We start from the raw sequence: 25,706 nt of genomic DNA on the forward strand, positions 1-25,706 counted from the left end.
GAAGCATCAAACTTTACATCGGAATCTGGGGATGTACTGTATGGTGATTAACATAGTATAATAAAATAAAAAAAAAAAGAAGATGTGGTCCGTATATACAGTGGAATATTACTCAGCCATCAAATGAATGATTTCTCAACATTTGCTGCAACATGGACAGGACTGGAGGAGATAATGCTAAGTGAAATAAGTCAAGCATAGAAAGACAATTATCATATGGTTTCACTCATTTATGGAACATAAGAAATAGGAAGATCGGTAGGAGAAGAAAGGGAAGAAGAAAGGGGGTAAACAGAAGGGGGAATGACCATGAGAGACTATGGACTCTGGGAAAGAAACTGAGGCCTTCAGAGGGGTGAGGGGTGGGGGAATGGGATACGCTGGTGATGGGTATTAAGGGGGGCACGTATTGCATGGTGCACTGGGTGTTATACGCTAGTAATGAATCATGGAACTTTATATCAAAAACTAGGGATGTACTGTATGATGACTAATAAAAAATATTGTTAAATAAAAAAAAGTCTCAAGTAAGTTATACTTTATCATGCCATTTTATAACACCAGAAATAGAAATAAAAAGAAAAGATTTCAGAGAAAAAAGAAATGCTAAAAAACAGGATTGTGTGATATAGAATCCACCAATACAGAGAAAAATCAAGTATCTCTGGAGAAATTTTTTTTAAAAAAATATTTACAAAGAATGATTTAAAACTTAGAAAATTACAAAATTACAAAAATTTAAAAATATATCTATATTTGTAAGTCATGGTCATAAACATGACTTCAAAAATGTATCGAGATTTTTTTTCATTATACGGAACCAAGGGATTATATAGTGTGTGTGTTTGTGTGTGTGTGCGCGCACACGTGCATATGCACATGCATTTGTGGAATTCTTCAGAAATTTGCACGTTGTCCTTGTGCAGGAGACATGCTAAACCTCTCTGTATCATTCTAATTATAGTATGTGTGCTACTGAAATGAGTATAACTATAGGATTGTGGTTAATATGAATACTAATAATTAAAAAATGGTCATAATTTTTTTTTAAGTGTTACAAATAGTGGTCACATATTCTTCACTTTACTTCAATAGTAGAGACAGAAAAGTTTCTAAATCACTATCCTCTGGTGGACCTGAGGACACTAGAAAATAAAATGTTGGTGTATTGACAATTATTTAAGTGTTAGATGTTTTAAAAAATATTAGACTTTTTCATTTTTAAAAAGGTCAATAGTGGAAACTTATCAATTTGAAACACATGGTAGTGACTGAATATTGTTCCTGATAATCATGGGTTTCTATATAACACTGAAATACAGCCACTGGAGAACAGCCATCAAGGGAAGGGGAACTTAAAAAAAGAAACATTATTGTATCATTTGATTCATTCCTGTGTTGTGTAGTCTGGGTGTCAGTGTGCCAGAAAATTTAGCCTGTACATTTCCAAAAGATATTTTCATAAAGGTATTACTAATATTGTTTTTTATTACTTCTCAAAGGAAGTCATCTCTTTCTTCCCCCCTTTTATATTGAATATGTATCTTGATAGCAGGAGATAAAGAAGATAAATATATTTTCTTGACATTAAAATGAAGAGACTTTCATAAACTGTGTTTCTGTGGCTGCAGTGCTTATGTGCGTGCCTATGTATGTGTTAACTTCATCAGGTTTTAATCCTTAACGGTACTATTGGAGATTACTGAGCAGAGGCTTTCTATTTATAATCTCATAGTAGTGATTTTTGAAGTAGGAATAATCTTTGTTGTGTTATTTACTGCATGCAGTGTGGCTTAGTAAATAAATTGCACACAGATACGGTTTATTGTATGAAGGAGAATCTGTAGAGCAAAGAAGACTTGCTCTTGTGTGCTCAGCACTAATCCCTCATGCTTTTTGTATTTGTGCCAAAGTACTTTTGGTAATATTAATTGAGAGGAGCCACATGGTGTTTTAAATAGAGTCATGGGAATTTGTCCTATTATACAACTGGGTAACTATACAAAACATCCATCAGTACTGACCACACCATCAAATATTGCATCATGGCGTCAGCCCAAGACATTACATTTATCTAATCATTGACTTTACGTTTACCGCAGTCTATTTCAAGACAAGAAATGAAATGCTTGCTGCAAAATTACATTTCCAGCAATTTCTGATAAAGGAGGGAGATGAACTTTGAATAGAGCAATTGTTTTCTAAATGGATTTTTAAGACATGGTGTATTGGGTCTTGAGTTCATTGATTTGTACTGGACCAAGAGACAGGTTGAAAGGGGACATCTGTCCATTGGAGAGAGTTGGAAGGAGATTGCTTGTTCTCTGAATCAAAGGCCCCAAGCCAAACTGAAAAACCTGCTCACAGAGCAAATTTCTTTTGATTCCTTAAAATAAAATTTCAAAAATCTTATAAGCACGAGGATATCTTATATCTTTTAGGAAATTTTAAAGAGAAAAATACAGTAGTTCAGTAGATGGTTCAAAGAGTTGGAAATGGGATATAGGACCTTTCACCCCTGGGTTACCATTTGATGAATGCCACACAGCATTAAAGGTATCATAATTCTTTTTATTGTGTTGCACTATGGTCGTTTAAGGAATAGGCTAAGATTTTCATCAAGGTAAGAACCCTTGGATCCCCAGATTCCCAGATAGAAGGATTTATGAACCTCAAAAAAAAGCTATACTAGTTGTTTGAGAGAATACATTTACTTATAATAAACCACCAGAATAAAAGGATAAGTTTTCCCCAGCTAAGTATCTAATTTTTATTATGAAGCATGCAGACATAAAGCCTTTAATTGCCTCAGCCCCAGTTAAAATAACTACAGATACTCTTTCCATTCACTAAATCAAATCCAGTTTTTTTAAGTGCCACTAAACTGTTTGCTTTAGTGTTATCCTGTGGAAATAAATTACATTAATAAAAAAGTTTAATCTTGTATCTTATTACCATTAACTTTTTTCCCTTATCCTTTTAGCAGATAAAAGGTAAATAAGAATATATAGTATTTTTTTCCCTGTTCATAATTTTAGAAGTTATATTTCTCTACCACTAAGATGAATGAGTTTGCCTTTTTTTTAAATAAATGCTTCTCATTAGAACTTAATTTAAAAACAAATAAAACATCCATACAAATGAGTGGCATAGAAATCCCAACCTATTTCAATGAGAACCTGAGAGGTTCTTGTGTAGCCAAAGGCCAGTTTTAACCCTACCTTGCTTTTAAACTGTTGTTGAGTTCAGGGGATGGTTATGTCCCAGGAATCTCTCATCAAGGAATTTTGCCTTTAAAGAGCATCTGATGGGACTGTTTAGTGAATCTGTAGATGCATTCTATTTAAAGGATCAGGTCATGAACCATTGTGGCACCGAGAGTTGCTTATTTTTTAGATGAAGAATGTTAGAAGTGCTTAAAAACAACAACAACAAAAATGTTGCAGTGTTCTCCTTGTGAGTAAAGCCAGGGTTATTCATTTGATTTTGAATTCAGGATGCTGTGGTTCAAAAAAGGGCTTTTTCCCCCCGCCTGTTTCTTTCTCTAAAATATAGATAAAGTAGCTAGTGTTAAAATGGTAAATGAAGGGGTGTTTGGGTGGCTCACATGGTTAAGCGTCAGACTCTTGGTTTCCACTCAGGTCATGATCTCAGGGTTCTAGGATTGAGCCCTGCCTCGGGCTCTATGCTCAGCGAGGAGTGTGCTTGGTATTTTCTCTCCCCCTTACCTGCCCCTCCCCCCACTCTTAAATAAAATCTTTAAAATGGCAAATGAATTTTTTTTTAAAGATTTTATTTATTTATGCGACAGAGATAGAGACAGCCAGCGAGAGAGGGAACACAAGCAGGGGGAGTGGGAGAGGAAGAAGCAGGCTCATAGCGGAGGAGCCTGATATGGGGCTCGATCCCATAACGCTGGGATCACACCCTGAGCCGAAGGCAGACGCTTAACCGCTGTGCCACCCAGGCGCCCCATAAAATGGTAAATGAATTGTTATTGGCCATTTCAGACTTACAAATAACCCATTCAGAGGCTTACAAATGGATGGCATAAAATTCCAGATGGTTTCAAAGTGAACCTGAGAGGTGGCATTTTAATTTATAATGGAAGCTGGTGAGATGATATAGTTAAAATGTGTCTAACCCTCTCACTTCTTTGGTGTTCAGTATTCAGAACTGCTCTTCCTCTTTTTCTTTCTTTCTTACTTCTCTCCTCTTCCTCTTTCTTTCACTTTCTTTCATGCACTCAGAGGAAACCAACATATTATGCTTTTGACTTTTCCATTATTGCTTCATTTTTTGTAGGAGACTAGATAGCATGTTTCAAATGGCTGTTAAAATAGAATTTAAGCATACTTAAAATAGGTTGATGTCAATAAATTATATTCCTGAAGTGCTTAAGCACATAACAAATTAGAGTACTGAACAAATTTTAATTGATGGTGTTGAAAATCATGTTTAATGGCAGAGTTATAAGTTCAAAGCTGGTAAAATTTTAAAGCTCATATCACCTAATATGGTAATTTCAATGTGCAGTTCATCATTTTACATTCTTTGATCAAATCTACATCCCAAAACATTCTATTATCTATGAAAAAACAAAATTTTAATGGGTAAACATGAATTTGGATTATCAGGGACTACATTTTACAATATAGAATTAACATAAATGATAGCTAATAATATACTATATCTATGCACTATGCTTTCTTCAAGTTCTTCAATTTTTGCCTGAGATTGTATAGGATGTGGAAAAAATATTTTTGTGTATTACCTACAAATAAATACTTGGAAATACTTCTTTTTAGCATGTTCCATATGTGGAATCACTTTCGTGGTGGTTTTTGTTTTGGAATTTTGTTACCATTTTATATTAGTTTAGCTCTTAAATGTTGTCACTTTGCCCTTATCTATGATATTAACTCAAATCTACATTGTACAGTGTGCAGAAATTTAATAACAATATATACCCACCCACCTCTGCCTCAGGATTAGGGTACATACATTTGTGGTGTACTTCATCATAATTATTATTATTTTTTTATTTTAAAGATTTTATTTATTTATTTGACAGAGATAGAGACAGCCAGCGAGAGAGGGAACACAGCAGGGGGAGTGGGAGAGGAAGAAGCAGGCTCATAGTGGAGGAGCCTGATGTGGGGCTCGATCCCATAACGCTGGGATCACGCCCTGAGCCGAAGGCAGACACTAAACCGCTGTGCCACCCAGGCGCCCCCATCATAATTATTTCTGACTCAAAGCTTCACTTCAACAGATTAATAGATTTCATGAATTAAGTCCACATCCTACCTATACTTTCCTTTCCATACACACTTGGATATAAAACTTCATGAAACCATACATAATTTCATGGGGTATTTGTGTGTGCTGAATAATTTACTGAAAAATTTAGGAAATGGTAACAATCGTCATCCCCCAAATAGAGTGTATTGAAGACTAATGATAGCATTCATTGTTCTAAAAGTAGTTTTTTCCTCCCCAAGTCTTCACTGGTAAATTATTCACTTGTCATGTCTGCTCAAATAATGTCTGTTTTTACACTTTTTCATTGTTTTTCCTTCCTTTCCTTTCATCCCTTTTCATTTTGGAGAAATCACTATAGAACCAAACGAAAAGGTTCTATACATTTCTGATGCAAAGGAACTTAATCCTCCCTTCATTTTTTCCCCTTTCCCTCTAGACTCTGTCAGCAACTCTTTTTTTCCATCAAAGATGTTTCTAAACAAGGACAGTTCATCCTCAAAACAAATTATCGTTCTGCTTTTCAATACTATAAATACTTGAATGGATAAAATGTTTGAGTTATTATTTGCTTATTTCTATGATAACATGCTCGTTTTACAAAAGCCTACTTATGATGAGTAATATATTAAAAGAGTACAGTTCATTTAATAATAATAGGTGGAATTTGTTGCACATATACAATCCAGTTTTTCAAGATTATATCTTCCCCTGAGGGTATGAGAGCCTGATAACCACTGAGCAATTTGTCACTGGTTGGTCCCTAACCAAGTAGCATATAGCTAATTGTCATCCTGAAACCAGTTTTCTTTCAGCCGCAAATATATGGGAACACCGCCAATGGAATCTTAGTTAAATTCACAGATTAGGATGGCAGTGACTTCAGTGATACCTTTTTTTTTTTTATTCAACAATATATTCATTTCCTACTGTGTGCCAATCATAACATGAGATCCTGAGATTATAGCAGTCTATACAAAAGACGCACAACCATCCCTCATAAAGCTCACTAATGGAAAAGGTACATCTTTCTCAAAGCCATATTCTTCTGGCAGTTCAGCTTCCAATGTCCTAAAAGTCAACAATTCCAGCTCAGTGTGCTTCAAATTGAAATCTTAATATATCTTGTGAATATTTCCTAGCACCAATTGAACATAAATAAGTAGTAATTATACTATGAAATCTACCACTGGCATCAGTACATTAACTGAATGGTGAACTTCCCAAAAGACCATCCAAAAAAACATACCCATGAATTAAATCTTCTTGACGTAGTTTAAGTAGTGTCTTAGGGAATTCAGGAGAGGATATTTATAGGATTTTAAGGCATGACCTAAATGGTTATGTGGTGACTCTAAGTCTGGAAACTGGTTGGTATTGGCCAGAGTTTGTGACATAATAGCTCTGGATTGGAGAGCAAGAACTTTAAGCAAGCTTTGAAAAAACAGACTTTATAAATAACATAGTTTAGTTGCTTCATAGTTTCCTAAGAGTATGTATTTCATGAAGCAAGTAGCCAAGTTATTTTTGCTTATTCTGAGAATTAATTAGTATAGGAAAAGGAGCATATACCAAACATCAACATTGTATAATACAAGAATCAAATTGTATCAATGTTTAGCTTACTTAAAAAATAATATATTAGGAAGTTCTTAGAACACTTTTTAGACATTTTTAATATGGCTCATTTGTGAAACTTTTAATTTTGTTAGGATTTTGCTTTTGTTGACTCCCTTCTATTATATACTGTAGTGATGTAGGGCCTAAAGCTAACATCATTTTCTTTCAGTTGGAAAAATACATAAATCTGTGTGTGTTATTATATATAAACATATATATGAAATATTACATAATATAAAATAAATTTATGTATTATGTACAAAATTTATTTTATATTATGTATATTACATATACTGAATTTTACTCTCTTGTTTTTACTTTGTGGTGGTGGAGGAAGGTCTTTCCACAGTATTGCACCAAATATCCTGCAGCCTCACGATTATCAAGTTCTTTTCTTTACAGTTAATTCTACATGCTTCATCTGTAGAGAGTCATTTCTATTAAAAACAAAAACCAAAACAAAAAGCCCTCATTCATGAAAAAATCCCTTCAAAATGTCCTTACAATGACCTCCGATTTACTGCAGGTACCACCTAAAATTTTGGTAAGTTGCTTGGTGGTCAAATCCATCCTGACCCACCTTATCTCATAATTTTGCTACATTCCATAAATTACTATTCCCCTGGGTGCTTTAGCCACATTGAATTCTCTGTTAATAAATACATTTTTTACCTATTTTTCCCCCCTTTTCATGAAGTGCCCTTCTTTCTCTGTGTACCTACTTACTGTTTTGTTATCCTTCAAGACTCCTTACAAGCATTTCGTTCTTTGTGGAGCTTCTTTTTTTTTATAATATTTTTTTTATTATGTTGTGTTAGTCACCATACAGTACATCCCTAGTTTTTGATGTAATATTCTGTGATTCATTATTTGCATATAACACCCAGTGCTCCATGCAATACATGCCCTCCTTAATACTCATCACCAGCCTATCCCGTTCCCCCACCCCCCTCCCCTCCGAAGCCCTCAGTTTGTTTCCCAGAGTCCATAGTCTCTCATGGTTCATTCCCCCTCTGTTTACCCCCCTTCATTCTTTCCTTTCTTCTCCTACCAATCTTCCTATTTCTTATGTTCCGTAAATGAGTGAAACCAAATGATAATTGTCTTTCTCTGCTTGACTTATTTCACTTAGCATTATCTCCTCCAGTCCCATCCATGTTGCTGCAAATGTGGTGAAATTGTTCTTTTTGATGGCTGAGTAATATTCCATTGTATATATGTTCATAGCAGCATTGTCCCCAATAGCTAAATTGTGGAAGGAGCCAAAATGCCCTTCAACAGATGACTGGATTAACAAGCATTTCATTCTTAGGGAAAATTTCTCTAATGTCTTAAGGCAAAAATAATTATTCCTAATCAAATTGTGCATTATGAACATAGTTTCCTAAGAAAAGCATTCTCACCACACTTATTAATGACCATGAATAACATTTATGTTAGTAAATCACATAATAGCAAGAAATGTTCAAAAAAATCCATTCATTTATTCATCACAGATAGAGCATGGAAAAGAAGTTTAAAGAGATGGTTGTCCTTACAGAAACCAAAGGAAGAAGGCTGCATTGGGATAAGTGAAAATAAAACTAACAAACTTGTTTAGGAAGTGTCAAGAAATGCAGGATGGAGAAGTACAATGAGAGCAAATTAAGCATGAAAAGAAGTTTGAGGTAATGACAAGTTTATCACAGCGGCTTAAATGTAAAGGTGGAGATAAAAATCAGTTTTGAGGGGGCTGAGGTATGTTTGAGAGAAATAGTAACAAACTACACTCAAAATTGGGTGTGATAGAGACAGATTAGGAAGAAGGACCCATAGTCGAATTTGAAGCTCTTCTGTTTTGCAGGATGGAAAAAGAACAAAGATGATACATTTGTAACACAGGAGAGAAAGAAGATATTAGTTATATCAAATTCCAAGAAGAAGTAAGATTAGGTAGTAAATAGGTAAGACATGAGTAGTGGTGGGGCGCCTGGGTGGCACAGCGGTTAAGCGTCTGCCTTCGGCTCAGGGCGTGATCCTGGCGTTATGGGATCGAGCCCCACTTCAGGCCCCTCCGCTATGAGCCTGCTTCTTCCTCTCCCCACTCCGCCTGCTTGTGTTCCCTCTCTCACTGGCTGTCTCTATCTCTGTCGAATAAATAAATAAAAAATCTTTAAAAAAATTTAAAAAAAAAAAAACATGAGTAGTGGTATTACTCGTAAAATGGAAAAATGACATCGGATCCAGAGATGGGGAGAAAAAGGGAGGAAAATGGCTGCAGATGTAAATAAGTACCTGAATAAAGATCAATAAATATGTGAAGATGATGCAAGGCAATTTGCTGAGAAAGAAGGGTGTGCCGTCTGGGTAGGAGACTTGAGAGAAGGAGGTCTAGAATAGCAATTGAGGATAATAGAAGTTGTTGATCAAAGATAACTAAAAAGATTGATAAATTATTTTTCAGAATTCCACTAAGTTTGGAAATTGAGAATGTATAATGGCAACAAAGTATACATTTATGTAATTTGTATCTTAAGCTCTTAGAACATAATTGAAACCATGTTTTAGGAGTGTCTGGGTGACTTGGTTAGTTGGGCATCCGACTCTTGGTTTCGACTCAGGTCATGATGTCAGGGTCTTGGGATTGAGCCCCAACTCAGACTCCGTGCTCGACATGGAGTCTGCTTGAGATTCTCTTCCTCTGCCCCACCCCCCAACTTGTGCATGCATGCACATACTTTCTCTAAAATAAGTAAATCTTTAAAAAAAGCTTGTTTTAGAATGGGGACCTTTTTGAGGATTTTATTTTTTTTGTGGTTTTTTTTTTTGTTTGTTTGTTTGTTTTTGGTATGTAAAGCAGAAAATCAAGGGGGAAGGAAGTTAGGGTGCTGGTGAGAGATACTGAGCCATGGGATTCAATTTGGGAATGTGAACCAGCTTTATCAGTGGCAACAAACAACCCTAAAATCTTAGTGGATAGTGACAACACACTTTTATGACTTGCTGATAGATGTACATGTCAGCATTGGTTTGGCCCTGTTCTACCTTGTTTGTCTTCTTAAAAGAATCTTAGAAACACAGCTCGTCATGTCCACTGACATCTCATTGACCAAAGCAAGCCATATCATATGGTCAAGCAGAGTATAGGGTACTATGCACATTATATAGAGAGGCTTGGCAAATCTAAGATGTATAAAGCTCTTTGGGGAAGGGAGTGGATAATTGGGAAGAATAATAGAATATATTATATCTAACAGCAAAGATGTGAGGCTTAGTGGTAGTTTATGGGTTAAAGTAAAATGAAGTGGACAGGGACTGAAGACTAAAATAAAAGAGTACTGAATTTAATGGGAAGAAAGGACTGAGGCAGCCCAGATATTTATATTAGATGGAGCTAATTAAAACTCCTGAGGTAGACCACTAACCAGCAGTAGGAAGGTCTAAAATGTCATCATGAGAGAATGTTGCTGAAGTAATAGGATGGTGGTATTATTAGATGGTGATATTATTATTATTAGAGTTGTGGAGGGCAAGTAATTGTGCAACTAGAATTTAGGGTTGTCACCACATTATTGTTGAAAATGCCTAATTTAATAACAAGAGCAATGAGGGAAAAGAAGTCAGTGAAATTCCTGACTCCTCCTCATGGAGGAGTAGCCCGAGAGTAAATGAATGTAAAAATATAGAGTGGGTAGAAGACTTCCAGTTTGCGCTCTCAAAGTCTCCACTCTACCCTAATGACAAGTAAAAGACTAAAGAGACTGAAAAATCAGTAACTTTTTTGATGCATAAGAAAGGGGAGGACATGGCAAGGCCCTCAAGGTTGGAGAGACATGAGCAAATGTAGGAAGTTTGGCTTACCATAGCAGAGACTCATGAGCAGAAACTGCTACAGGAACTAGTGTCAGGAACCAGTGCTTAGGTAAGAAAACCAGAACGTAATTGATGAATTGCTGAAGTTGGGTGTGACAAATCTGAGAATTAAAAAAGTCCATGGGAATCCAGTGATAGGGGGGCCCCCCAAATATTGTGAAATTTACCTCTAGGAGCTCAGTGAGATTCCTACAATAAATATCGAGAAAAATCCCCTCCTGCTTCCTCCTTGGGGTGGTGAGGGAGAAGCCATTTTGAAATATGTCAGAGCACTCTGCTCTTTTCAATAAGACCTACACTCAAGGGAAGTTAACCAGAGTCTGACAGTCTGGGATAGTATCAGAGACTAACTGGTTTGGGGAGGGAGATAAAAAACTCCAGCCCATTCTAGCCATCCTGTCACACATAAGGAGGGAGAAAAAAATTAAGTACTTGCGAAGTGGCACAGGCTCACTGGAGGACTGAGACCTATTCATGGGACTGTAGAATGATTCACCTCTCCAGACGCTTCACCACCATATTACCAAAAGCCTATTTATAGCAGTTCCTTTTACTTAGTACATTATATTGGACTATCAAGAAAAAAATTACAAAGCATACCGAAGGGGGGGGGGAGTGAAGGGACAGAGCAAACATCAAAACCAGACATAGCAGGGATGTTGTATTTGTCCAACTGGGAATTATAAAACAAAAACAAAACTGATTAATATGATAAGAGTTCTAATGGATAGAGTAGATAGCATGTAAGAACAGATGGGTAATATAAGCAGAGAGATGGGGAATCCTAAGAAGGAACAACAACAACGAAAATGCTACAGATAGTATTATAGGTATTGTAAGATATGTGAGGATCAAAAGAGAAAGATAGTTTGGGAAATTATATAATATTTTTTAATAATTATGTGATAATATATCTAATAGTTTTCAAATATATAAATATATATAAATAAGTAAATATACATACATATTTATGACAGATGGATGGGAAGCAACTCAATTAAAATATGTAGTAGCAAAACCTATTTAATCCAGTCTGTTCATATTAAAGTTGGGTCAAATACAGATTTATTTCCCTTTTACTTACTTACCAGTTGGCCTAAAGTATATATAAATGGACATGCTGGAAGGACATAGTCATAATGGTGAGTTTGAGAGAGGGCATGTACTGTTTGAAATAGGATGTATATTGTGATAACACAAGGGAGTTTAGCACAAATGATCATTATAGAGCCAGTGTCAGCTGAGTATCCACTGGAGGAAAATTTGCCTCAGAGAGGTACTATCATTTGGAGTTATTCACAGCAACATTGAATATACTCAGGAAATCGAGGCAAGTTTTAAAACGTGTTCTCTGAATATTTTTACTAACTTTTTAAGGTAATTTTATATCAAAATGAGTTTCAACTCTTAATGTTCTTTTATAATTCAATCAAGCACTGTAATGTGTGCCTTGGAAAATTTTGAAAGTCCTTTCCCTAGCCTAGTGCTATCTGGGCAGGTCTTGAGTTTTAATATTGCAAATTACATAACATTTTGGTTTTAGGAAAAAGAAAATTTTAATAATATTAAAACTCATGGGGACTGGTTTAATTCCTTTGGATTTTTCTAAAACTACTTCAGAATACCTACTTGTCAAACATTCATCCAAAAAAAAAAAAAATCAGTTCTGAACAAGCTTCCAAATGTAAGACATTAGATATTGTTGTTGCGTAACAAATCACACCAAAAATTAATGGCTTAAAATAATGCATTTATTATTTCATAGTTTCTGTGACTCCAGTATCCAGGCATGGCTTAAGTGGATCCTTTGCTTCAGTCTGTCAGAAATCTGCAACCAAGGTATTAGCCAAAGTTTACAGTTCCGTCTGATGGCTCCACTAGCAGAGGATCCAATTTCAGGCTTACTTAGTAGTTGTTGACAGCATTCAGTTCCTAAGGGGTGTTTGACTGAGGACCTCAGTTCTTCCAATAGCTGTTGGTCAGAGTTTCCTGTAGTTAATTGTCATGTGGGCCTCTCCCACATAGCAGTTTGCTTCATCAACCATGTAAGCCAAGAAGGTAATAAAGTGTGCTAGCAGCACAGAAGTCACAATCTTTCGTGACAAAATCACAGAAGTGAGATCCTGTTTGTTTGTTTTTTTTTTTTGTCCATCTTCTGTTGGTGAAAAGCAAGTCATATATTCCACCAACACTCAAAGCATGAGTGTTGAGTAGTCAAGAACATGAATACCAGGAGGCAGACATCACTGGAGACCATTTCAGATGTCTGCCTGTCACATATGTCTCCTTAGATTTATTTAATTTCCCACTCTATTGAGATAACATTGACATATAACCTTGCAAGATTAAGGTGTGCAGCCTAATGATTGATATATGTGTATATTGTGAAATGATTACAACCATGAGATTAGTTAACACACCTATCACCTCACATAGTTATAATTTTTGTTCTCGTGATGAGAACTTCTAAGATTCACTCTCTTAACCACTCTAAAATATACAGTATGGTATTGTTAACAGTAGTCATCATGCCATATATTATATCCCTTGAAATTACTCATATTTTAACTGGAAGTTTGTACCCTATGATCACCTGCACCCATTTATCCTACCCACCAACCCACACATACATACATACCCTCATCCTTGGCAACCACTAATCTACTCTAGTTCTATAAATTTCTTTTTCTTTTTTTTTTCTTTTTAGATTCTGCATATAAGTGAGATCATACAGTATTTGCCTTTCTCTTATTTCACTTAGCGTAATGCAGAAGTCATCCATGTTGCAAATGGCAAGATTTCATTGTTTTTTGATGGCTGAATAATATTCCTGTGTGTGTGTGTCTGTATGTGTGTATATATGACATCTTCTTTACCCATTATTCCAATGTGTGTGTGTGTGTGTGTGTGTGTGTATGACATCTTTATCCATTCATCAGTCGATGGACATTTGGGCTGTTTCCATAATTTGGCCATTGTTGATAATTCTGCTATAAGCATTGGGGAGCACATGCCCCTTTGAATCAGTATTTTTGTATCCTTTCGGTAAATACCTACTAGTGTAATTGCTGGGTCATAAGGTAATTCTATTTTTAACTTTCGGAGAAACCTCCATACTGTTTTCCAGAGTGGCTACACCAGTTTGCATTCCCACCAACAGTGTGAAAGGGTTCCCCTTTCTCTGCATCCTCGCCAACATCTGTTGTTTCCTGTGTTGTTAATTTTAGCCGTTCTGACAAGTCTGAGGTGATACCTCATTGTGGTTTTGATTCGTATTTCCCTAATGATGAGTGATGTTGAGCATCTTTTCATGTGTCTATTAGCCATCTGGATGTCTTCTTTGGAAGAATGTCTATTCATGTCTTCTGCCCATTTCTTAACCGGATTATTTGTTTTTTCGGTGTTGAGTTTGAGAAGTTCTTTATAGATTTTGGATACTAACCCTATTAAAATATCACCAGCATTTTTCACAGAGCTAGAACTAAAATTTGTATGAAACCATAAAAGCTAAAATGTGTATGAAACCATAAAAGACCGTGAATAGCCAAAGCAATATTGAAAAAGGAAAGAAAAGCTGCAGGCATCATGATTCCAGACTTCCAGCTATATTACAAAGCTACAGTCATCAAGACAGTATGATACTGGCACAAAAACAGACACATAGATCAGTGGAACAGAATAGAAAACCTGGAAATGGACCCACAACTCTATGGTCAACCAATCTTTGACAAAGCAGGAAAGAATATCCAATGGAAAAAAGACCGTCTCTTCAACAAATTGGGAAAATTGGACAAGATGCAGAAGAATGAAACTGGGCCACTTTCTTACACCATAAACAAAAATAAATTCAAAATGGATGAAAGACCTAAATGTGAGACAGAAAACCATCCAAGTCCTAGAGGAGAACACAGGCAGCCACCTCTCTGACATATGACATAGCAACTTCTTACTAGACACGTCTCTGGAGCAAGGGAAACAAAAACAAAAATGAATTATTGGGACTTAAGATAAAAAGCTCCTACACAGTGAAGGAAACAGTCAACAAAACTAAAAGGCAACCTGTGGAATGGGAGAAGATATTTGCAAATGACATATCTGATAAAGGGTTAGTATCTAAGATCTACCACATTTTCTTTATCCATTCATCCATCAGTGGACACTTAGGTTGTTTCCAGTCTTGGCTATTGTGGATACTGTTTCAGTAAACATGGGAATGCAAATGTATCTTCAAGATAATGGTTCCATTTCTTTTGGATTTATACCCAGAAATTGAACTGCTGGATCATATAGTAGTTCTGTTTCTCATTTTTTGAGGAATCCATATTGTTTCCATAGTGGCTACACTAGTTTGCATTCATACCAACAGTGAACTGTGGTTACCTTTTATTTATGTTGTCACCAGCACGTATCTCTTGCTTTTTTGGTACTAGCTGGTATGACAGTTGTTATGTGATATCTCATTATGATTTTGATTTGCATTTCCTGATGATTGGTGATATGGAGCACCTATTATGTACCTGTTGACCATTTGTGTGTCTTCTTTTAAAAATGTATATTAAGATCTTTTGCCCATTTTATAATTAGATTATTTATTTTTTTGGTATTGAGTTGTGTGAGTTCCTTACATAGTTTGAATATTAACCCCTTATCAGATATGTGATCTGCAAATATTTTCTGTCATTCCATAGATTGCCTTTTCATTTGCTTGACTGTTTCTTTTGCTAAGTTTAAGCTTTATAGTTTAGTATAGCCCCACTTGCTTATTTTTGCTCTTTGTTGCCTGTGCTTTTGGTATTGTATCCATAAAATCATTGCCAAGACCAATGACAAGAAGCTTTTTCTCCCATGTTTTCTTCTAGGAGTTATATGGTTTCAGGTTTTACATTTAAGTCTTTAATTCATCTATATTTTTGGGAGTGGCATAAAAGAGGGATACTGTTTCATTCTCTTACATGAGATTGTTTAGTTTTCCCAATACCATTTATCGAAGACACTCGTCCTTCCCCATTGTGTATTCTTGGCACTCTTGTAAAAATCAGTTGACTGTGCGTGTGTGTGTGTGTGTGTGTGTAGGGTTATTTCTGGGCTCTCCATTTTTTTTTTTTTTTTTTGTGGATCCATATGTATGTTTTTATGCCAGTACCAAACTCCCAAACTCTCTTGGTTATTGGAGCTCTGTAATAATATACTGAAATCAGGAAGTATAATACCTATATGTTTAATATGATGCATCTAGGCTTATCACCATGACTTTTGTTTGGCATACGTTATTTACCAGTGGCTATTAACATCCAATTTATCACTACATTGAAAGCAGTCTGCCTTTGGGTTATACCTCCTGCATTCCAAAAAAGAAAATTCTTCAGTAATGATCACTTAGCGATGAGTTGTTTTTTGAAAATCTTTATCTCAACTAGACCATCATTATGCACTGTTTTTGAAAGTTAAACTTTAAACTGTGATATGATTGGACAATAGGACACTCAAAAGCACGTGAACAAGCAGGCAAATATCATCTAAGAATATGATCTCTATTCCTTTACTCTATTGTGGATAGTCTATTAAATGCCAACATTCCAACTTTAATTTGCTCCCTGAGCTGTCCTCATTTGCCAGCTATTCCTGCAAATTATATTTATATAACTTCTAAAACAATTTCTATAACCATTTTGACTATAAACAATAACAACAACAAAAACCAGGCATTTACTAGGGTCTTATCAAGAACCAGAGACTTTAAATATATTACCTCACTTAATTCATGACATTTGTCTATAATACAAATTGGGTAAAGTGAGTATTTTAATTAACTTAAGAAAAAATAGCTAACAGTCAAGATTGGGACAGATGACTTTGAAACAACTTTTGTATACTGGAAAGTTACTCTCTTTTCTAGTCCAAAATCCTTTAGATATGGCATTAAAGGTAAATGCAGAGAATAATTACAATAAAGTACCTCTGTAAAGCACCATTCATATGAATAGCTCAAAGCACTTTTTATTACATTACCTCATTAATCTTTGTGGTATCCTACTGAGTGAGGATGGCAGGAATTTTATTTCTCTTTTATGGATTTTTTTTTTTAAAGTGAAACAAGAACTTTAACTTCCAGGTGCTTTCTCCATAGCATATCAATGACTGCTTGAACTAAAAGGTGGTAGGCTTAGATCTCTTATTCCAAAAATACTTCATTAATTTGTTAAATCATACTTTTAACTAATAGTTACTGAGTGCAAATATACGTTATGTAATTATTAAAATGAAGCCTCTGAAAGAAACCTACAATCTGAGAAAGGCTTTAAATATTATACTGTGTTTTTAATGGACGCAATAGACAGTGGGAGCCCCAGAACAGTTTGAATTGGGGGGTGAACTAATAAAAGCTGCAATCTAGCCTTATAAATGTTCATTTTTGTCAAGTAAATCAGGAAGGAATCTCTGATAAGGTTTATGCAAAAGCCCTCCCTGGAAATTACAGTTTAACAGTCCTCTACCCACAGTTTATATAGAGGCAAGGCTTAGGGTGATTTGATTTGGTCTGAGTCATTTCAATTCATGGCATATTTAGCAAACACCTGTTGTGGCCAAGGTGCTGAATATAGAAGTGAGAATGTCTCTGTCTGCTCCTTAAAAATATTCAATCTCGGGGCACCTGGGTGGCTCAGTCGTTAAACATCTGTCTTCTGCTCAGGGCATGATCCCAGCGTTCTGGGATCAAGCCCCGCATCACGCTTCTCCGCTGGGAGCCTGCTTCTTCCTCTCCCACTCCCCCTGCTGTGTTCACTCTCTTTCTGGCTTTCTCTCTGTCAAATAAATAAATAAAATCTTTAAAAAACAATTCAATCTCATGGGAAGGTTGAAATAAGTACCTAAATTTCTGTACTGTATGTAACAGAACATAAATATCATTAGAGAGGTGAAACAAAGTGCTATTGAGGTATAAAGGCGAAAGAAAACAGAGTCTACTGGCTGCAAATCAAGAGAGATTATAACTCTCACAGTACTACAAATAGACCTGTGGATGAAGCTGTTTGCCCTTGTGTTTTACCCACAGTGATATGAATAAACAGAATTTCAGCAGGCTCCTATGACACGGTTGTGGGAGGACATTACCTGAAGGGAATACAACATTTTTTTAACAGGCAAGGATAAACATTTACCATGCAACAATTAATGGCTGTGTAATTTTCCTTGAGAGTAAATACATAGGATCTGGGACCATCAGGAAAAAATGATTTTGAAAGGCTTTTAATAACAGGCTACTTTTCCTATATTATGATAATGTACATATGGCTCACCACAAAGAAAAGTAATTTATAATTAATATTAGATTAAATCATTTTATTTTTTGTAATGAGGGCTTCATCGCTCCAAGTGCTTTATGTTACATTTTGTCTTTATGTTATCCTAATGATCTTCTAGCACTGCACATTTACCATCAAGAAATTATTTCTCCTGCTTTCAGCTGGACTGTTGTTTACTCTGGAGGCTTGGTGCATAATTATCATTTTTCATTTCCCTTTACTGCCCTTCTAGCTAGTATTTACTCTTCTCTAGACATTTTGTCTCCTCCTTTTTGATTTACTCTGGTGTACATCTGCAAGTAACTTCCCAGATAAAGATGAGTAGCAGATCAGATTTCTGATTTTTAATTCTATACTCATACTTTTGAGTCTCAATTTAGTGGACATATAACTCAAAAGGAAAGTTACTTCCATTTGAAACTTGGAGTCATTTTCCATTGTCTTTTAGCATGCAGTTTTTCTGATGCAAACTCTAAAGCCATTCTAACTTTTGTTCACTTTATATTTTCTGTTTTGGTATTTGTTGTTGTTTTGTTTTGCTTTTGGCCTTTCCTTTCTGGAAGCTGTTTGTTATTTTACTCATTTTGGGTATGTGGAAAAAATCACTGTGAGATGTTTGGGTGAGGTCATTTTGTCCGTGGGGGTGTGTGTGCGTGCATGTGCTCAGTGTACTTAATCCTTTTCTCCGCTTAGTGGGCCCAGTCAATTTTAGTGCTTCTGTCACTTTTTATTACTGTGAAATTTTTTGCTATTATTATTTTACTGTATATCCTATATTCTTTTCAGGAATTTCTATTTGTTTCACAACATGAAGCATACCTTCATGTCTCCCAAATTTTCAGTTTCTTAGTTGTTTTACTCTAAATTATAAGGCTTTTCTTTGATTCTATCACTTTTTCAGCACTCTTAAAGTTATTTCTTTTTCTGTCATTTTCCCCCAGTTTCTCATAGAACCCCATTCTTTTTTTTTTTTATGAATACAAAATCTAGAATTTTTATAAAGATACCAGTTAGATACAGTTTTTTCAATGTTTGAAATATCAGTTTTTCATCTGGAATCAGGGATTAGCATTCTTATTTGAATTGCAGGTTTCCTTGACATGTTTAGTGGTCCTTGGTCTATTCATTTCTAAATAGGTGGGACTCTTAGGCTAATAGACTAAAGCTAAGGAGCCACAGGAATTTAGCTATTATGTAAGGTATTCTTAAACCCATAGTAACACAAATGTGTGCAGATTCTGTTATTCTGTGGTACAGACATCCAATTATCCTATGTCTTTTAAGACTATTGGTTCAAACTCATTAGAGATGACTTTATTTTTTGAATCTGTATGTTTTTTCTATAATAGGACTAGAGGAGGCAGGGGAGAGGTTCAGATGGGCCATTGAACCCTTCATTTCCCACCCCCACTTCTCATATCTACCTCTGCCTGTCACTATATTCCTGAAGTTCAGCATCTCTTGGTATTCTTCAAAGCTATTCAGCTGTATCCTCTGCTACTGTTAACATTTTTTTCACTTTTGTTTTTATCCATGCATTCATCTTCAACTATTTTTTGTCCTCCAGAGAAGTTTTAGCATTTCTTACCCACTCATGTCCTGTGTTATATACACTTTATTGATTGTGAAATATACTTTTCTGTTTTACCCTTATATTCTGAAAATATTTGGTACTGCTCACCTGGATTTTCATGTGGGTATAATCTAAGTTTATATAGTGAAGGTTGTATAATAACTAATTCTGCTATAATAATGAAATGTTTAATTTTTTAATATCTTTGTACGTATCTTTTTGCCAATAGGCACCTTACTTCTAAGGAATATTAAAGAGAAACTAAGACTGCATCCTCTATTTTATTTATTTTTTTTATTTCCTTCTAATTAAAAGGGTAGGATGATATTACAGAATATAAACCAGTACCAAAGTGCAGCTGTCCAGAGGAGTTTATGTACCTCTAACCATTTATGTTCTTTTTTTCCATTTTTGAGCAATAAGATAAATTAGTATAAATTAAGTTTGATATAATCTGTGTCCCATCTTTAATGGCGTGAACTAGGGTGACATAATGTTTCTGGTTTTATTCTACTCATTTTATTCAGCTATCTAGGAAAAGAAAGAGCATATTTGCATTCAGGTACATTTATGATCTAAAAGGAAATTTTCCATCTCAGCAAGCTGTGGGGACTGATAAGCCCTTTGAGCTAGTCACTGGTAAACCACTGTGCAGTTTTCTCTCAGTGAGATATTCTCTAGCATTCTCCATAGAAGCCAGTATACTATAGGTAGACCTGAGAAATGGTGACCCTAATCATGAGACCAGTTTTTCTCATGATAAGAATCTGAATAGGTACCCTAAGACTAATATTGAATATCATGGCAGAATACACATATATTGACAGATGATTCATTGACCTGCAGTATAAACTAGACATTGTGCCAAATTCTTATTCTCATGAAGATCTTAGGGCCCAGTAAATCCCATGAGTTATTTTATACATTTCTAAGAAAAATGTTCATTGTTTTCTGTAAAATTAAGCCTAGAGTATAGGCTTGAGATAATTGTATCCCATACAATACTACTCCCAACCAAGGAAGTAATGATAAAGGAAAATTAGTGAGGCAGTTGGTTTATTTCCTAAGTTTCAGAGGTTTTACTGCCACATATCATATCAAACTGAAATTGTTGGCCTCATGGAATGGTGTACTGGCTTTTTAAGGACCTTCTTAATATGCTTACTAAGGGTGGAGGGATGTCCTACAAACGGTAGTAAATGCTCCAAGCTAGCAGTCAGTAAATGGTTTTCTTTCTCCTTTAACTAGCAAACACGAGTCCGGGAACCAACAGAAACATGAGAGTCATTCTGTTTTGATTCTGATAACTCAGTCACCAGTGTTGCTTCCTATCTCCACAGGATTAAATACTGTTGGTCTAAAGATTTTAGTTTCAAAGAATAATATTTCCACTAAGATAAACAAAGTTTTCACCAAATTGCATGCTAAGACTGCCACCTGATTCCTTATGACATTGAACCAACGTGGAGGCATAATATACTCCAGTACGCTTATATTGGCATCAGTGAGTAACTTTAGTTAATTTAAAGCATATCTTCATCTGTACCCCCTGATCTACTCTTTATCATCTCCACCCTTCATTCTGTTCTGGGATGATAAATGGTATAAGCCACATCAACAGTCTCTGACTTCTAGTTTCAGTTAATAGAGGAGACCTGGGAAAGGATCTGAAGTCAGTGTATTTGTGTTCCAGAAATCTTCCTTTAAGATTGCTTTATGCTAACTATTCCCTTGTATTGAAGGTCACTGCTTCTTTGGAGCTAGGTGAACTAAAGATCTTTTTTAGCTTTATATTCAATCCGTTCCTTTGTTCCTTTAGGCATAAACATGGTGTAGTAACTCAGTTGCTAAAGAACCACAGGTTAATGAACTATTTAATTTGGGGTTTGTAAAGGGGAAGCATGTCTTCCTTTGTTTAAGGATATTATGCCTTTAGGGTGGTTACATCATAACAGTGAAGAATGCTTATGTTGTAATTATTGTTATTTGGAATATAAACATGGATAGAAGCTGTAGGGATGCTTATAGCCAAGGTGGTGGAATGTGCCTGATTGTCTCTTAGCCGCTCTGCACCATTATCTCTCTTCTTTGCTCTCTACATTATCCTAAGAAGTGAAAGATTGGGAACTATGCTCTTGGTGTCCTTACTACAAGAATCTAGGTTAGATTCTGCAAGATATTCATTTGAAATTTGGAAGGCAGAAAAAAGACAAAACTCATACTAGTGTAACTTCCAGCCGTGGCAAGTGTGCTCATGAGCAGTGATAGACATGCATTCTGTATGAGTTTCCTGAAAATTACCTGCTTAATTCTGTAGGTAGCTGTGACCTAACTAGTGGTTTTCCTGTGATTCCTGAAACTATCCAATTTCAACTAAACTAGCTGGATTGACCTTCCTGATCTTCATTTTCTGGTCCTTCCAACGTTTTTGAAAGCATCTAAGTTTCTCAATTAAATTTTTTTGTGTGGAAGGCATACAGTGGTTTCTTTTTTCCTGAGTACTTTGATTAACACAGATGGTGTATATTTCCTTTTAATATGCATATTTTATCATATATAAATGGATCTATCTATCTGTGTATATATACACATGTGCACACACACACACACGTATATAAAACTACTATGTGTACATACCCAGAGTAAAGTCACTAAGGGAGAAGAATTGTTTATGCTTTCGTTTAATTCATGGTGTGTTGTGAATAGAGAAATAAATTATAGTGCCAAATTAGAAATATGTCTAGGTTCTATATCTGGCAAGAAGATAAAACCATTTCAAGTGCTCCAGTTTTGCAGTATCAGGGAGGATTTACTCTATGTGAGTTTTAGCTGATTCTGACTGTATGACTAAGAATTAATCAAGTGAACAAGAAACTGAAGATAGCCTCAGTGGAGGAAAACCATGGGAAATGTGACATTGAAGTAAGAAGAGCCTAGTGTGTGAAAACTAAATGTATTTTGGTATTACAGGACCTCTTTAGAGTGGTGAGAGATGATGCTGGGCCTAGGTCATATGGAGACGTATTGCCATTTTAAAGCTCTTGGACTTTGTCCTATATGCAATGTGAAAATAAAACAAAGTTTACCAGCTAGAAATGGAATAGATAGATTCAAGGCTCATGAATTAAGAATCACCACAAGTTTGTGTGATGGCAGCAAATGGTATTTAAAATATTTGCCCTTAAAATATTGCAGATTGATTTATATATGAGTAAAGGGCTCCTTCCCATAACTACAGTATAAATTAGGAGCTGGCTGTAGTCATGAAGCATGATGGCAGCACTTAGACTTTGCATTGGCTAATTAAATTTAAGTTCTGATTTTGAACTTTTGGTCTACTTAGCCATTCATTGCAAAACATTCAGAAGAGAAGCTTCTAACTTGAAAGCTCTCACAGGATGCTACGTTATGTAGTTTTAGATGTTGAGTCTAATTTGATAGCATATGAAGTCACTGTGAAGACTTTCTTATTTAAATATTTATGTATCACAATAGACATTAATCTTTGATTTTTCTTGCTTTCACTCATTCAGACAAAATCAGTCTATTTTCCACAAATAGCTAGGGGGTAAAATAAAATCTCCTTAAGGCTTTATTTTTTTAAATTTATTATTTATTTATTTAATTTTTAAGTTTTATTTAGAGAGAGTGCACACAAGTGAAGGAGGGGTAGAGGGAGAAGGAGGCTTCCTGCAGAGCAGGGACCCCCCCCCCAAAGCGGGACTCGATCCTAGGATCCTGGGATCATGACCTGAGCCAAAGGCAGACACTTAACTGACTGAGCCATCCAGGCATCCCTCCTTAAGGCTTTAATACTTCTTTTTTGGAATATTGGGTAGAAACACATTGTTAATTTTTTTTTATTATTATTTTTTAAGTTGAATGAGAACATAACATTTAAAGGAAAAATATTTAAATAATGATGTCAAACCTGAAAAATACATTTTTTAAAAGATTTTATTTATTTATTTGACAGAGAGAGAGACAGCCCGCGAGAGAGGGAACACAAGCAGGGGGAGTGGGAGAGGAAGAAGGGCTCCCAACATAGTAGGGAGCCCAATGCGGGGCTTGATCCCAGGACCCTGGGATCATGCCCTGAGCTGAAGGCAGATGCTTAACAACTGAGCCACCCAGGCACCCCTGAAAAATACATTTCTACACTAAAACTTATATTAAAATCACAAGTTATCATTATCTAGTTATTTAAAAAGGGATCTATGAATATTTAATAGCCTTATTTGTAAAATTTCATGTTTCCAAAAGGAGTATATAATTCAGTATTTACACAAATTCATACTGATTGATTTTATTCTTTTTTTTTTTTTTGTTTTTAAAGATTTTATTTATTTATTTGACAGAGATAGAGACAGCCAGAGAGAGAGGGAACACAAGCAGGGGGAATGGGAGAGGAAGAAGCAGGCTCCCAGCAGAGGAGCCTGACGTGGGGCCTCGATCCCATAACGCTGGGATCACGCCCTGAGCTGAAGGAGACGCTTAACAACTGAGCCACCCAGGCGCCCCTGATTTTATTCTTAATTGAGAGGTTTTTATATTTTATTTTGTTTTCTATTTATTGGGATAGCGGTATGTTCAGTATGTTAGCTGAAGCATAGGGGAAGCATCTGACACCTAGTATCATGAATGAGAAGTTGTTACTTATGTCAAAAATATAAACATGATTACAATTTTCTAAGAATCTAGTGTTATGTTCTCCTTGCAAACAATGCATGCATTAGCTAAGTAGAAAAGTAATTGCATTTTGTAGATTAAGAGATTGAAGCAAAAATAATCCATATGAGAATATTTTCAGAATAAGCATTGTAATTCTTCTATTTGACAACATAGAGATAAGGCCAAAAATTTAGCCATCATCCTGCTAGTATTTTTCACTATTATTTATAGCTCTGTCTAGGTCAGTAAATTGAATAGGGTAGATGTCAATCTGTCTAGTAAAACAGTCAGCGTTAAGAACATTGTTACGTTGGGAACACTATTTTCAAAATTAAATTTCCTAAACTCCTTGGCAAGCCTTACTTTTCTTGGAAGCAGGCAAAAGTGATTACATATTAGCATGAGAGTGAAAGTGGAATTGCAGAAATGAAGGTCTTTGCAGAGAACAATCAATAGAAATGAGGTAACTGAATGAAAATCAAGAGTTTAAACTGTCAATTCATCAGTAGATTTCCCTTGGTAACCATGGAATTTAAAGTTGTGACCTTCAGTGGAAATAGATGTTCTTACAAATTGTTCCAAATTGAGAGTCAAAACCTGAGATTCTCTGAGAAAAAAGTTAATTATATTTCCTCTGTATATTAAACACACACAAATACACACACAAACAGTATGTTAACCTAGTTATATGAACAACTGACTTGGATATAAATAAAATTTTGTTTTATCAGTAAAATATAGGGCTAAAATAGATATAAGGAAAAAAATAAATCAGATTTTAGATTTGTTTTTGATCTGGAGTAATAATACAACTTCTTTGGCTTCCAAAGTTAAAGATGATACTGTACCATCTTTAACTTTACAAGGAGGGTATTTTCTTTTCTGTCATTGAGTCAAACTACTTATTCAATTTACTGTATTTGTCTTATCCTGGTTTATTTCATGTTACCTAAACGTCCTTAGAAGAGTTTCTCTAATTAAATCTTAATGAAATAGCTTATTTTGCGGACATAGGCTTTTTCTTCTTCCTGAAAGCACTGTATTTACTCAAATATTTGAAATATCTAATATGCCTCTAATTTGTGTGGTGAAATATAAGATTGTATTTTTTCTGTACAAATGTTTCTCTAATCTGGCTGCAGTAGTTAGAGAAGCAGTTCTGAAATCTAAAGATTCAGCAAGAGCAAGTTAAGACATGCAATTGATTAATTAAATGTCTACATTATTACATTTTGCACATCTGTAACTCTTTTTTCAAGATCTTAGAGATGCCACTATGAAAAATAGGTCTGATGGGATTTTATTAGATGGCCAATCTGACCTACATGCTAGTGCTCATGGTTCAGATAGAAGCACTACCTTATGATGCCTACTTTCTTGATTTCCTAGCCCAATTTATCAGGGTGTGTAGATAAAATACGTAG

The 25,706-nt window shown here is 35.4% G+C and overlaps 1 non-coding gene across 1 annotated transcript; it reads right to left on the bottom strand.

Annotated features, from left to right (window-relative positions):
- Positions 1–881: 881 nt before the first annotated feature.
- LOC117797331 lies at positions 882–988 on the bottom strand. The gene has a single exon (XR_004622263.1). It is a non-coding gene; the product is annotated as a U6 spliceosomal RNA (small nuclear RNA).
- Between the last annotated feature and the right edge of the window lie 24,718 nt (positions 989–25,706).

This window comes from Ailuropoda melanoleuca, chromosome 20 (genome assembly GCF_002007445.2).
Source record: "Ailuropoda melanoleuca isolate Jingjing chromosome 20, ASM200744v2, whole genome shotgun sequence".
In the NCBI taxonomy this organism is placed as follows: Eukaryota; Metazoa; Chordata; class Mammalia; order Carnivora; family Ursidae; genus Ailuropoda; species Ailuropoda melanoleuca.